This window comes from Prinia subflava, chromosome 6 (assembly GCF_021018805.1).
Source record: "Prinia subflava isolate CZ2003 ecotype Zambia chromosome 6, Cam_Psub_1.2, whole genome shotgun sequence".
NCBI classification, from domain to species: Eukaryota; Metazoa; Chordata; class Aves; order Passeriformes; family Cisticolidae; genus Prinia; species Prinia subflava.
Window position 1 is genome coordinate 34,517,225 of NC_086252.1, and position 15,107 is coordinate 34,532,331.

General features: G+C 40.5%; 1 long non-coding RNA gene across 1 annotated transcript in view; it reads right to left on the bottom strand.

Moving 5' to 3' along the window:
• Positions 1 to 986: 986 nt before the first annotated feature.
• Positions 987 to 15,107, bottom strand: part of LOC134552379 (uncharacterized) — a 99,707-nt gene continuing 85,586 nt past the window's right edge. Inside the window, exon 2 of the long non-coding RNA XR_010080848.1 lies at positions 987 to 1,515. This is a non-coding gene — a long non-coding RNA (uncharacterized LOC134552379). The remainder of the gene's footprint in view (positions 1,516 to 15,107) is intronic.

Here is a 15,107-nt window from a genome sequence, read left to right on the forward strand (position 1 = left end):
GACTTAAAACACAAAAAAAAAAATATATAAGACAGTTATAATAATTATCCAGCACTGGAAATTTTTAATCCTGTGTCATTTAATCCAGAGAAATTCACAGAAAAAAGCGAAATATTGAAGAATATAAATGTAAACAGATCTTAATGAATCAATACTATTCTCTGAGAAACACTCACCTGCAACCTCACAAAGTTTCAGTACAGGCCAAATAATGCTTTGGCCAGTTTAACTTCTGGGGGTTTTTTGGATGCTGGGCCCAGTGCTAAACCCAATGTGCTGACACAAATTTTGATTTTGTGTAATGCTCATTGAACAAGCACTATGAAACAGTTGAGCCTTCAAGAAAAGAAATGATTCCCATCACTGTGAATAAGAACTGTCATATATTTTATGACAGCCTGTATCCTCACCTGGTTCTATAAAAATAACTATTTGCAGTTTTGTGAAGTCAGCAGTATCGTACTGATTAATTCCAGATGGCTCTTCTTTTTTTTTCTAATTTTAATTTTTTTTCCCATGTGGCTTACTTTTGGTGTAGGCTTAGATTTTACTCTGACAGCTCTGAAAATATGTCCACATGAAATTTTAAATTTTAATTTAACATTCTGAACTCTACCATTCATTGTATCTTTCACTGTATATTGTCTTTTTGGATCTGTCTCTGAGTTTCTGGTTTGGAACATGAGCTCTGTTGAGCATCATCAACAATCACTCATCACTCATCTGGAAATCCACTAATTAAAAATAACTGATTCAAGGTACCCAAGATTTGGCCCTGTAACTATCCTCAATGCAGACCTCAAAAAGTCATCTCAGTAGAGCTGAGATAATAAATATTCTGAACTTCACCAGTTTCTATTTAAGGTTTCTCATTGTCAAAATTTGGTGACTACACTATTAAACAGAAGATTATTTCCATAAAACCCTCCTGAAACAAAGTCCATGTAAAATAATGCTCATAGCAAATTTGATATATTTTTCAGTGGTTTTCTTTAGCTTTTTTTTTTTTTTTTTTTTTGGGCAGAAGTTATAAGAAAAAGAAAAATCATCCTGGCAAACAGTGTGCTGCCTAACTTTGGCTCAGTAAAGAGCTTCCTCATCCTTTTTTGATAGAAGATTTTCCATCATATCAGCTCAGTAATTAATGCAGCAAAAGCCTGAAAATCTCTGTATGCTTATTACTTGCATTTCATTCACACAAAAAATACGTATATTTTTTAAATTACCTTGAAACACATATTAAAATATGCTTCTATCAGTTCACTTTTGGTTGTTTTACATATATTCAGGCACCTGTATATACGTATCTGTATTCCCAAGGAGTAAATTCTGGTTCTTTTTGAATTTAGAACTGAGGTTTAAGCATTTTTCACTCACCCCTGCAATGCACCCCTTCGTCGTAGCCGTCGGAGCAGTCGTAGACCCCGTTGCAGAGCTGGGACAAGTGGATGCATTTGTTGGTACCAATGCAGCTGATGAAATTCGGGCTGCACTTGAAATCCGATTCCTCAGGACCTAAAGAACAGATGGAAAATTTCTTACACGTGTTTTTACATCCACCACAAGGCAAAGAAAGTTCTGTGCCTTGTTTCCTTTTTAAAGCTAAGGGCAACGCTCTGTATTCGTTCATTTTGAAGGTTTTGTTCATTTTGCAGATTTTAGGGCCTTGTTATCACACATAAAGTCATCAAGAAATAATTAGTGCAATTACAAATCAATGGCTCAGAGGATTATTTCCTAAAATACAGGTGTTTTACAAAATCAGCTTTGCAGACACTAAAAAGCATCATAAGATTTTCAATTGTCCTGTGAATACCCTAACAAGAATCATATCAAGAGCAATAGGTACCAGTATTTACTTCCACTGTTGAGCTATGCAGATAATTGTAGATATTTATGAAAATACATATAAATGTCACATATTTGTGGCTGCATTAGATGAGAGAAAGTGTTGCTCCAGCCCAGGAGACTGCCTCAGAAACTGCACAGCCCAGGATAGGGGGAGGAGGAGGATGCTGTGATTGCCCCCTTTGGGATACCACCCCTGCTGCAATCACTTATCTCTGTCCCCTTTTCCCTGAAGTGTTTGGTTCAGGGAGTTTTGAGGGAGCTTGGGGACTCTTGAGAATCACTTTTGTTTATCCCTTAGCAAGGGTTCTAGCTGATAAAATTCCCCACCGTAATTCCACATTATAAAGACTTTGAGATTTTGAACACAGCAAAGAACATTTAGAGGTCTGAGGGGTTTGGCTCAGTTAGACGCTGCACCGTGATTTATACATTGTGTATCATTAGCTACTCAATTTTTTAGGAAAAAACAGCTTGAACCTCCTTGATTTCTTGTGTTGGAGCCTTGGGTCTGTGCTGAACTCTGGCAGCTTGTACCAGTCCTTTGGGGAAATCTATCCTTGGATGCAGAGTGCTCAACTGCAAGATGCTCTCACCTCCTCCGAGGCACCAGGAGAAGGACAGAAATCACTGGCAGCAGCTGAAAGCTCCCTAATTAAAAAGCTGGAAGATCTCAGCTTTCTCAGCTCTTGTCTCTTGGAGTCAGCAGGACAAACCATTTGAGGCGAGTCTACAACTTCCATGACAAATGGAGATGCCTCTCAGCACAGACCATGGAATATAAATCTAATATACAAAATGTGTCCCAATTTGCAAACCCCCAGCACAGGGCAGCTCTCCTTCCCCAGGCAAAGCACGAGCACATCCCTGGTGGAGAAAAGTGGGATGCAGTGCCCTGCTCCCTCCTCTGACCTTCCAGCCATGGAGGGACACCGAGGACATCCCTGAGGAATTCCTGGTGAACAGAGACACGGAACAGTCTCCAGGGATGGAAAGGTAATGCTGGTGGGGATGAATGTACCCTGTCTCAAAGGATTTGTGTGCTCCCAGCACGAAACACAAACTGTTCTCAACAAGCTCTGGGTTAAATACACACTGTTCAAACGTAGAGGGATTAAAACGTTCCACAAAGAAAAAGTATTCCCTGTATTTTTCAGTAAAATATAAGAAGAACTTAAAGACAGAACATTGAAAGTTGATCAAAATTTATCCTAGATGTCAGGATTTGATGACTATGGCAATGAGAAACAGAGAACCAGAGAGTTTGGGGCTCAGGCATTTTATTCCTCCTTTTGTACCCTGGGGCAGGACACTGCCATGAAGGCTCCCATCACATGAAGTTCCCTACAGTACCCACAGCCCCTGGCAGTGCCAGGCACTCCCCCAGCACTGTCTGACTCTGCAGACATCCCAAGGAAGAGCATAAATAAAGCAGCCCAATGCTCAGGTAGGTCACGGAAAACCACAAGGTTTAATTTCATTCCCATTTCAGCTGCATCAGTACTTGAAGGCACATAACAAGTTACAAAACCCAACAAATTTTCTGATTTGCCAGTAATAAATTGCTTATTCTTTGTTAGAGCATCTGTGATAAAATGTGAGGAGTGAAAAAGGTCTTTTCTTCTAAAACAGAGAACATTCATTTAAAAAAATGAGATCTGTGAAGCACATGAACCATGGTACCTGCACTACTATAAAACTTAGATCACTAGAGGGTTTTCATACTTTAGCGAACAGAAAATTTTATCTGTGACCTAAACTATGTAAACATATTTACATATATCCTAAACTTAATAAATGAAAGAAGGAATCTCTTATTACCATTTAAACTGTTAATAGACTAGTCTGACATGTTCTTGTCTACAACATTTTTGATTTGATGCCACTTGCTTTTAAAATACAAGATTCCTCCAGGAAACAAACACTGTGCAATTCTAAAAACATGCTCTAACTCAAAATACTAATAGAGGAGCTTCCTAATTAGATTTCTTTGATTGGGAACATAGGATGGTACACGGAAAAACACTTCAGGAAGTATTACTTGAATTGTTTTGGTTTCAAGAGAAATTTTGTGCACCACTTGTGAAAGCAAAAGATGGGAAGTGATTTTCTTATTCATGGCATTAAGATAAATTCATTTGTGCTTTGACTTGTTACAAGGATGATGCTTTGGAAGGCAACTTGACCTAAAAATGAAGATGAGCTTCAGGCCCAAAAAGTCCTGTTTTATAGAAGCTTTGTGACTTACTTTGTCTGCAAAGAACTCTAAATGGTAATAAGTCTCCACCATCAACACCAGTAGAATAAGAGAGCAGGCCTGCCTGCCCACAATTTCTACCACCTCTATTGAAAAAATTTAAAAAAAAATTAAAAACCAAATCAGGCTGCATGTTGTGATGCCTTTGAAGCAGCACTTGCTTCTCCCACTGAATCCTTCCCAGCTGCTGCACTTTCTGAAATGTCTAATGCAAATGAAGAAGAGGAGCTTTTTATCTTGTTTACTCCTCTTCGCTCTCCCTTTAACAGACAGCCACTTCTGGCAGTGTTATCAAGTGAACTTCGGGAAAAGGAATTTAAAAGTGTTCTTCTTCAAAATAATCTCGGTGTATTTTACATCAGTGCAAGAATGCCAAGAATATAAAAGACGGATGGTGTCTTTTCTTCCCTTCAAAAGACATAATAATTCCTAGCCTTGCCAGTTGGTGGAAAAATAGTCAAAACTACTGGCTGCAATTATGGTAATACAACATCTCAATGTTTCAAACATTCATCCTGGGACGCTGCTTGGAGGGCAAAGAGGATGCAGGAGCTCAAGAGAGTCGGCTCAGGCAGCAGAATATCCAACTGTTTCCGTGAGTGATTGTCTCGGAACAGATGGCAGGGAACGGGAAAAGAGCTGAGCTGCAGGAGCTGAGCCAGGGCCAGGGGGAACCCCGGCCTGCAGGCAGGGCTTCCCAGCCCCAGGGGAGGGGGTCTGGGCACTGGGTGCTTCCCCAGGGATGGGGATTGGCCAGGGGGGTACCACGGCCAGGGACATTCCGTGGGCAGGTGGACGGACTATTGCTGCTGTCCCTAAATGTCCAGAAAACAACCTGTGCCTGGAGACAGGCTGGAAACAAAAGAGAGAGTCACTTTGGATCCAGATTCCCTTGGCTGTCACATCACCTAGGAAGGCCATTTCTGATCTGGTCACACGTGTCACACTCACTGGAAGGGAACTGGATGGTGTTCTGGCAATTCCTGTGCAGCTCTCAGGGAATCCAGCTCGAGCCCCTTCAGGGAAGGTGCCCTAGGTTGGGAAGGTTGGGGAGAGGTAAGGGAGTCCTTGTGATGTGCCCCAGCAGGACACGAGGGGAGGAATCGGTCTCTGGGAGGAATCAGTCTCTGGGTTCACACTAAAGCAGCATCATGAGAAAGTATGAGAAGTATTCTCAGTCAGAACCAGCAGACATTTCACCATGGACTCCTCACACGGCACCTGTGACTTTGAGCTTAATGAAAACCCTGCCTGCCTCACCTCAGGCTGCTGCTCTCCTCAATTTCAAACTGGAGAACGCAACTAAGACTCTTCAAACTGGTAATTTCCACTATTTGTATATTGTATATTCATATTATATATGAAATTACCATGAGCGATATACCAGTGTTAATTAGCAAAAATTATGAATGAGCATTATTTCATGATGTACATTTCCTTCTTCTGAAGAAAGCACTCTCTTAGAGAAACATTCTCTCTAATCTAACATAAATTAAGGTACAACTTTACATACTTTAAGTATGTATAAGTTTAGGGGGGTTGCAAAGTATGACAAAAGGATATTTGCAAGTTTCCATCTTGGGCGCACAACACAAATTCAAGGTTCAAAGGAAGTTATTAATTACAGTAAAACATACATAACCATTTATTGGAAGTTCAGGAAATGATGCTTCTATTTGACAACTGTTACCAAAAACCCATCAAAGCTGCTGTTTTTTGGTTTATTTTTTCACCTTTGTCTCTCTCAGCTATGTTTTTACAAAGCGCTTTCTGCTTGAACAACTTAGGCGAGTAGTTGGAATTTTAAGCAACAGGCGAGGCAGTCAGATGTGGTACATCCTTTTCCATCACTGCATCCAATTTGCCTCAGGACCTCAGCATTTTTTGAGCAGCTCTAATCCTGGGCTGTCCTCAGCCATGAGAACTAATTATACCAGACTGGGGGATGTCTTCAAAATTCCCATTTGTGCTGTACACCAGTGACTTGCACACCCTTCCTGCTCTCCTAAGTGTCTCGTTGGAGTGAAAGTTCTCCACAGTGAGCAGTTATCCTGAGAAAAATCTTATTCCACAGCCTCTGAATTCAATTCTATCCTTAAGAAGAAGAATCAACACTAATTTTGGGATATGTCTGGATAAATACAGGTTTAAATGAAAAATAATGGTAGAAAAGAGTATGTGGCTTGTCAAACACAAATGTAAAATTGTGAGGATTTTTCTCTCTGTTCACTTTCTTCAAAAGCACTGTGGTACATCATTTGATATTTAAGCTTGCAGAATTGATTTCAAAACTTTATTCTTTAAAATCACTCTTGGCAACAAGAAATGACCTGCAACATGTGGCCAAAGTAACATAAAATATCTGATATAATTTTAATTGTTAGTAGTCTTCTCACAGATGGGGTTTTAAATTTATTTTCTGCCCAGGTAATTACTGAAAAACAGAGATTTCAAAAGTGCTTATCTTTTAGAAAATTTAAAATCACAACATCCTAAAATAATATCTCTGACCCTGCCAAGACAAGATATATTGTACCTTAATGAAGATATTGCTTTTACGGGAAAATCAGGTGGTTTTGTATTGGGTTTTGCTTTTTATTTTTATTTTTTTAAAGTTAAATATTTGAACTCTCACAAGAGGTTGAACACTGTCTATTAATTTCTGTAGTTATGAGTTAATGTAAGTGTAAACTAAACACATAGGGTATCTAATGGTATCACAACTGCTTTATAAAGTCAATTTTTACACAGAGTAGAGGCACATTTCTAATACCAAGACTTTGAAACAGTGGGATAAATGTATGGAAATTACTTAAAATCTTTACTCTGTGCTATATTATATATATGCAAAGAAAGAATTTCATATTTAATAAGGATTTATGAAGCATAAGTAACCCCTTATCCATAGTTATTTTTATCCATATGCTTGATCCAACCACGTAGACTGATAATTAATATAAATTTGAAGTCACCTTCAATTAAATCAGGTATTCAGCTGCCCATGTAGAAGGACAATAATAAACATTTACAGCAGGACGTGGATAACTGAAAAGAAGAACAAAGTAGAAATACTGGGCTGTAAAAGCACAAAAAGTGTAAACTAATGATGGCTTAGAAATGCCATGGAATAGGAGGGACATCGTTGAGAGAGAAATAGAACTGGAAACAAGTTTCAAAGGATGGCCTTGCAAATAAGACTGGATACTTTGGAGAAGTAGGACTATGAAAGATGCATTGTAATAGGACCTACAAGGGGTAATTTTAGATGATTGGCTTTAAGGCATTTACAGCATTGTGTGGCAAAAGCTGATATGCCAAGAAATGCTTGTGATTTATTGTAATTAAGAAATAGTTGGCTTCTGATTGTGATGGCGTGAATTGTAACATCTGTATTGTCCCAGCCTTCACATGAGACAGAAAATGGAATAAAAGTTTTTGAAACGCCTCTCAGTTGCCCCGTCTGAGTCAGAAAAGGGCCTAATCCCACAAACTCTGACCTCGCAGACACAGCATTTTATCTCCAAAATAACCCTTCCCAAGAAACAATAAAACCAGTGGCAACCGGTGGCCTGGTGAGTTGGCAAGTGGGCAAATGCAGCTACAGCACTCAAAAGTCACAGCCTATGACCAAAGCTAAGAGAGGAGCTGTGACTGCAGAAACCAGCACTGAAATGAACAGAAACCAAAGAGCAAATGAGGAACTCCAGAAAGGAGAAGCTGCCTTTGAGCCGCCGCAGTGTGACAATCTGTGCTGGCTCACCTGCCTGGTGACAGCCTCTGCTCTCTGCCCTCCACGTGGGGGACGCCAGCAGCTCCTTCTGCTCTGCACGGGGAGCACAGAAACAGCAACCAGGGCAAACATTCCAAACCCAACAGAGCTGCATCGACCTCGGATCCTGCGCTCAGTCCTGTGCTCCTCACACACCGCAGGCTTTGAGGGGCTTCGGGGCCAGGGAGGGGAACGGAGCTGGGAAGGGGCTGGAGCCCCGGGAGGGGCTGAGGGAGCTGGGGAAGGGGCTGAGGGAGCTGGGGAAGGGGCTGGAGCCCCAGGAGAGGCTGAGGGAGCTGGGGAAGGGGCTGGAGCCCCAGGAGGGGCTGAGGGAGCTGGGGAAGGGGCTGGAGTCCCAGGAGGGGCTGATTGAGCTGGGGAAGGGGCTGAGGGAGCTGGGGAAGGGGCTGGAGCCCCAGGAGAGGCTGAGGGAGCTGGGGAAGGGGCTGGAGTCCCAGGAGGGGCTGAGGGAGATGGGGAAGGGGTTTTGAGCCCCAGGAGAATCTGAAGGAGCTGGAAAAGGGGCTCAGCCAGGAGAAAAGAAGGCTCAGGAGGAACTTTTTGGTTCTGCAAAACTCCCTGGCAGGAGGGGACAGCCGGGGGGGGTCTGTCCTTTCTCCAAAGTGATAGGGCAAGAGAAAATGGAATCAGTTTGAGCAAGGGGAGGTTTAGATTGGATACTGGGAAAATCTTCTGCCTCAAAAGGGTGATCAGGCATTGAGACGGGCTGCCCAGGGCAGTGGTGGGGTCACCATCCCTGGAGGTATTTAAGACATGTAGATGTGGCCCTTGGAGACACGGGTTGGTGGTGAACACAGTGATGAACACTCAATAATCTTAGCAGGCTTTTCAAATCTAAGTAATTCTGTGATATATAATTTGGTCAGTCAAAAACACATAATTAAAAAAAATATTTAAAAAATCCACATTAAAATTCAGTTCCAAGGGATAGTTCCCAATTCTGTGCATTAGAGCAGGCAAAACAGCTCAAGAGGTTATCTGGCTGTAAAGCTTAACAAGGCTCACAGTGGCTCACCAAACTCCCATTCCTGCACTCCTGTGCCACTGTGGGCACCAGAATTGTGCACAAATGCACTCACAGGTGCAGCACACGGCAGAGGGACATTGGCTGTATGAGCATCACACTTTTAGAGTGGTGCTCTACACTCATCTTTTCCTCTGTGTGCATTTGTACACACCAGACAAAAGCAAACAGCAAGGCAGTCTAAATCTAGTATCGCACAACAACTCGAATTTTTTAAATACTTCATTTCAAACCACGAGCACTGTTTGCACAGTGCCACAGAAGGGCTCTGACAGCTCTGTTTGAGAGGGCTCTCCAGCAAACACTTCCCCTCTGGCTCCTTTCCTGCTCACTGCTTTCTGCGTGTCAGACACTTGCTCATCTCCACTGCACACACGTAAATAATTAACACAGCCACAGGACTCATCTTTCTCCTGTAACGGAGCTGATGGCCACTGGAGACAGGAGGAAATCTGTGCTGGAGGTTGCACAAAAGCTGATGAAGAGGAAAAAGGAGGTGGAGGAAATCCTCCTGCAACAGCTCAGCGCTGAATCATTATCCAAAAATCCCTCTGGGCAGTCTCTGGCTGGAGCCAGAGCTCAGCTCTTGGGGTGCTCAGGCCAAGAGCAGCCACCAGAATTGGGATCTGAATTAAGTGTGCACGCAGGATGTATCAGAATATAAAGGGAGGTCCTTGTATGTACCAACATAAGCAAAGTCATTGAAAATTTATATTCCCTTATTTATTTTATTTTTAGGGAATGGCTTTGAAAACATTTGTCAATGAAGAGGAGAAAGGAAAAAAAAGTTTGTTCTCAGGAAGCAAAAATAATTAATATTCTTTGTACTTGCAGGGAAAAAAAAAGCTTTGCTAATGGATTTTTTGGTGATTTACTACAACACACCGCAGCAATAATGTATGATCAATGAAGTAAAAAATGAATATTGTCCCATGTAGATGGTCACTCCTCATTAGTTATAAGGAAGCTATTTTTAATTTGGAGGTTTTGATTTAATTAGTGTCACACATCTCAGGGCTGCCTCGTGTCAGCTGCTGCAATGACTCGGTGTCTGTGTGTGCCACACAGGCAGCTGCCACCGGGCTCTCACCGAGAAAATGGCACCAGGTCAACTAAAAAAGTGTTAATTACCTAAATATGGGAATACACAAGACAGAGAGTCAAACAGACTGGATTAGCATAGCTGGTTTGATAACCAAGATGCCATGGCAGGAACAAACACAATGCGAAAATTACAGAGGATGAGATTACACCTGCTTACAGGAAGAGAGAAGATTCAATCAACTTCTGCAAGCAAAGAATTGTTGTAAAATGCATGAGTTTTCTGTGTGATTTTTAATCTAATTATTGTAGTGGAAATTATTAATCTGTTTGAAATAGTATATAAGCTTTTGGGAAACCTGAGTAAAATCGAATTCTGATCACCGAATCAGTCTTCCCCTCTCTCAATCATCACCAATACCTAAACAATTAAAGCACCCAACACCAGCAATATTGTAGCAGATCAAGGCTCACATTATCGATGTTTACATAGCCAAAGTGTGTAAATGTCATTGGGAAGATGTTTGTAGATGTTCCTTCTCCAGCAGAGTGATGTGAAATAGAGCAGCTGGGAGGATCTGCAGCACCCAGGTCTGTGTGACACTGGGAAAGGGTGTGTGAGAACATTTACACACATCACCCATCCATGGACCTGCCCATCTGACACTGGGAAAGTGTGTGTGAGAACATTTACACACATCACCCATCCCTGCATGGACCTGTCCATCTGGGAAAGTGTGTGTGAGCACATTTACACACATCATCCATCCTGCATGGACCTGTCCATCTGACACTGGGAAAGTGTGTGTGACCACACTTACACACATCATCCATCCATGGACCTGTCCATCTGGAAAAGTGTGTGTGAGCACATTTACACACATCATCCATCCATGGACCTGTCCATCTGGAAAAGTGTGTGTGAGCACATTTACACACATCATCCATCCTGCATGGACCTGCCCATCTGACACTGGGAAAGTGTGTGTGAGCACATTTACACACATCACCCATCCATGGACCTGTCCATCTGGAAAAGTGTGTGTGAGCACATTTACACACATCATCCATCCATGGACCTGCCCATCTGACACTGGGAAAGGGTGTGTGAGCACATTTACACACATCACCCATCCTGCATGGATCTGTCCATTGTGCTCCAGCTCAGCTCCTCACTAGGCTCAGAAATCACACTCAAACAAGGTCCCCTTAGAAGATTTTAGTGGGTCCTAGCAATACCAAGCTCTGGAAATTTTGACAGAAACCCCAGGTCTGCATTTATGACCACGCTCCCACACAAGCTCACAAGTGTCCATGGACTGAGAAGAATTTACCAAGCTCACTTTTCCATCAGCAGAACTGGAATTCACACACACAGACTGTTCTCAAGCCCTAAATAACACGAAATTCCACAGGGTTGGATAAAATTTGTAATATAAGACTTTTTTAAAAAAAGAAAGGACTAAAACATGCACTGATACTTTAACTCCTTTTAACGGCAAAACACAAAGTTTTCATATTTGCAACACATTAAGACTTGGCAATACATTAAGATACATTGCAATACATTTGCAATACATTAAGACTTTTCAGCAGATGACGTTGGTATCAACATGCATGTTTTATTTATGATTTTGGGGTAAAAAAATACCATTAAAATGTTGTGTTCTATAACCACATGAAAAAATAGCTTTGAGGGCAAATGTCTAAGTATTTGAGCTTAAAAAAAATCTGTATTACTTATTCATTTTAAAATTATCTTATATGTGTAATTCAGCTTTAATACAGAAACCTAGAAATAGTTCTCATGCATTTTTAAACCAAGCTAGGCAGTTTGCAATCATAAACTTATTCATTTTTGTTTTGTACACAGACATATAAATTAGGTCCAATTAAAGTAAGTGTTTTACTTGTCTTTTACTACCTAGTCATGCACTGAAAGGATGAGGGCCAATTTCAATTGCTACAAGTACAAAATATAACACTATAAAAGATTTAATCAGCTTTGTTGGAGTTTACAGTGTGTCAAAATGATAAAAATGGCAGAGCTTTGTGTTGTCCAGGCACTGAGGATCCTATTTGATTGAGAATTGGCTCATAACTATAAAGTGACCTGGAATTTCTTTCATTTGGAACAAGAAATAACATATGTTGGTGTGTATATCACAGTAAAATTTCCATTTGTCACAACATCTGTGTGTCTTCCCTTCCTTAGTGATGAAAACAGGAGAACAAAACCTCAGATGGGCAAAAAAAGATTAGAACAACTGATAAAAGAATCTTGCATTGCAGGATTCTATTACAGGAAATGTTAGATTATTGGTTCTTAGAGACTTCTAAAGGGCTTTGTAGTGTTACAGGTGCTGCAGTTCAGAGACAAAATTAGTTTCACGTGTTTACCAGGAAGAAACTAAACAGCCTTCCCTGCTCGTTTCTGTGCTCTTAGAATATTCTAGAGAGGCACTATTGAAGGTGATTCAGTCCTGGCTGGATCAGTTTCCCTGCCAAACCCCAAAGTGCCTCCTGATTCCAGCAGGGTGGGAGCAAAGAGCCCATGTCAGACACAGCCAGGGGTATTTTGGCCCTTTCAAGGCAAACCTTCCCCATTATTGGGCAAGTACTGATGGAATTCATGGGCAAACTTCCAGCTCATCCTGCATTCCCTCGGGAACAGGATTCTGCTGGACCCAAGGCCAGGAGCACCTCCAGACGTGATCCTTACCCAGCTCCTGGAGCCTTCTGCAGGTGCAAATTGCAAAGAGCTGCAGTGCTCAGGGTGTGTCTGAGGCTTTAAAATGCCTTGTTCAGTTCCGTTCTGTGTGATCACGTTTGAAACAGAAATTGGTGTTTCATCATCCACAGAATAGTCCAGAACACTGGAATTCCCAGGAACCCATGCCTGGATTGTAGCAGAATCCTCACCAAGTGAAGGGGACTGGCCAGGCTGAAGGAGCAACAACTTCATGTGAAATTCAGAGAGAATACACTGGGGTTAAAACTATTATTTTCCTGCAAAGTTCTGCTCACCGGGGAGAGGCACTGAGACATTTTCCCCCTCATCACCAACAGCACAGCTTCTCAGAGCTGGGCATTCAGATTTTCACTGTTTATGGCATATTTTAAGCTTTCCATCATGTTTTCGAAGAACTAAACACTTCAGAGAACTCAAGAGTAAAGGAAGTCCAGAAGTGCAGGGCCACTGACAGAGAGGAATGAATGAAAACACCCCAAATGCTGGAAGACAATAACCAAAACCACTTTCAGCTTTCCATCTTTCACCACATCCAGCACCATTTTTTCTACAAGTTATAATGCCAAAAAATATTCTATGCTCTCAATCTTCTGTCTCTCTTCTCTCTTCAAAAAAAACCAGTGTTGCTAAACCACGAGATTCATCATTTCTGACTAAGGAAATCACTTCCATCATGGGCAGCTTCAGAGAGTGGTGACACAGAAATCCAGCCTTTACTGGTACTCATCAAGGTCTAGCAGAGAGGTGTGTGTGGCAGAGAACAATCTTAAAAATTTATACACCAAGATGAGAAAACACCCTTTTGGTTTTTATATATATATATATGTGTGTGTGTGTGTGCGTGTAAACCAAAACAAAAAAAACCCAAACAAACCAACCAAAAAAACCCCACCAAAAACAACACAACCAAAAAAATTTTGCATGAACCCAAGCCCTTAATAAAAGCCTGTGCATTAAAAAAAAAGAAACAAAAACCAACAAAACTTGTACTGAAATGATGAAATAAAATCAAACCTCTTTTATATAAATCTATGAAATGGTAATAAAATTACCAAGTAAAAAATACAATGTATTTTTACACTGTTTTTAGGAAGTTTTTTATGTACCTGAACTAGAAGTTTATGGTAATAAACTAATTCTTAGGTAAAATTTGTGTGTTGAAGATAGAAATGAAGACATGCTTCTATTTTTTAACAGGCATAAAAAACAGTTTATGGAAACTATTTCCTCTCTTTCACAATAGGACTGGTGGTGGAAAGATTTCCAGATAATTGCAGCAGAGTGTACTGAGCTGGACTGATGATTGCTGCTAAGACTGTTTCCTCCAATATTGGACTTTACCTGTCAAGAGTTGAGATTTAAAACTGTATTCAGGTGAATAGTTGTAATGTTTTCAAATATCAAACCCAAGAAAGTGTCAAAATGGTTTATAAAGAAGATATATATTATGTTGGTTTTATATATAATATTCTAAACCTTAAAACATGCTACTTTGTCAAAATGAAAGTAGAGTTTCTGTCTAAAACTTTTTTTTTACTGTCTTGTGCTAACACATTGTGACTCAACAGCTAAAGTTCAATATGGGGAAAAAATTCTTAGGCCTATATTTAGCAAATATTCTAAAGTTCTTATATAGAGCTGAAAAAAAATTTTCAGATTTAAACAAAAAAGCATATAATTGTCCTTGTAATTTCATGACGATTAAAAAATATAATCCTTTATATTTTTGTTGAATATATAAGTGTTGAATGCAGACATCACACCCTTCCCACTGATTTATCTGTAGCAAACAGGCCTGGGCCATGTTGGTATGGAAAGTTCTGGAATGAACTTGGTATTTTCAGGTCCAACTTTGTAATGAGTCCTCCTCTTCCAAGAAAGGGATGACATGAATGACATCAAACTGATTATTTTTCTATTTTATATATATAAAAAAAGCCCGAAAAAAAATTTAAATACATGGTTCCAAAATATTACCAGTGACTCAGTATTCAGTAATTCTTACTGAGAATCAGCAATGCCTAAAGAAATGGAAAGGCTCAGTGCAGCTGGGAATAAGTGCTGCAATTTAAGTATCTTTAGAGCAGGGACATTTATTGTTCACTTAAAATAGAAAGCAGACATTTTCCAGGAAAATGACAGTATATAACAGATATTGTTGGAGTATTGGTGGTTTTTTGGTTTTTTTTTTTTTTAAGTCTACAGTGGTTGACTAAATAATGACAAAGTCTATATTTGATAACTACCCAAGACACATGGGTGAGTCTGAGTGCTGCCAGGATCATTTACACCCTTTACAGAGAGGTTCTAGCAGAAGGAGTTCATTTACTTGAATATAATTTCAAGAAATTCCCTTTGTGTTTAGTGAACCTATCTGCTGTGCACTGGCATTTGG